Here is a 347-nt window from a genome sequence, read left to right as displayed (position 1 = left end):
ATGTGATGTGACAGACCATCTGGTTATAGTGATCCTTTTGTGTGAGAAAAGGTGTGCTTTGGTTACTCTGATGATTGAAAGGTTTGGTAAGTACCTATAAACTTAGCCATAAACGCTCTCAAAATGGAAAGCTTGGAAGAGCTGCAAGATGCAAGCTTGTGTTGAAGAAGCAAGAGGATAGTTGCCCCACATGAATAGCAAAGGGGATGATTGTTAGATTGGTTGTCATTTCATGTGCAACAAATGGATGGCACCAACCATTGACTATTGACAGCTACCATTGTTGAATGAGCTAGAGTTAGTGGCCACCAATATTGACAACAAAGCAAGAAGAGCCTCCATGAATG

Source organism: Populus euphratica, unplaced genomic scaffold (genome assembly GCF_000495115.2).
Source record: "Populus euphratica unplaced genomic scaffold, PopEup_1.0 scaffold19.1, whole genome shotgun sequence".
Classification (NCBI taxonomy): domain Eukaryota; kingdom Viridiplantae; phylum Streptophyta; class Magnoliopsida; order Malpighiales; family Salicaceae; genus Populus; species Populus euphratica.
The sequence above is the reverse complement of the archived record's forward strand: the minus strand, read 5'-3'. Positions refer to the sequence as shown.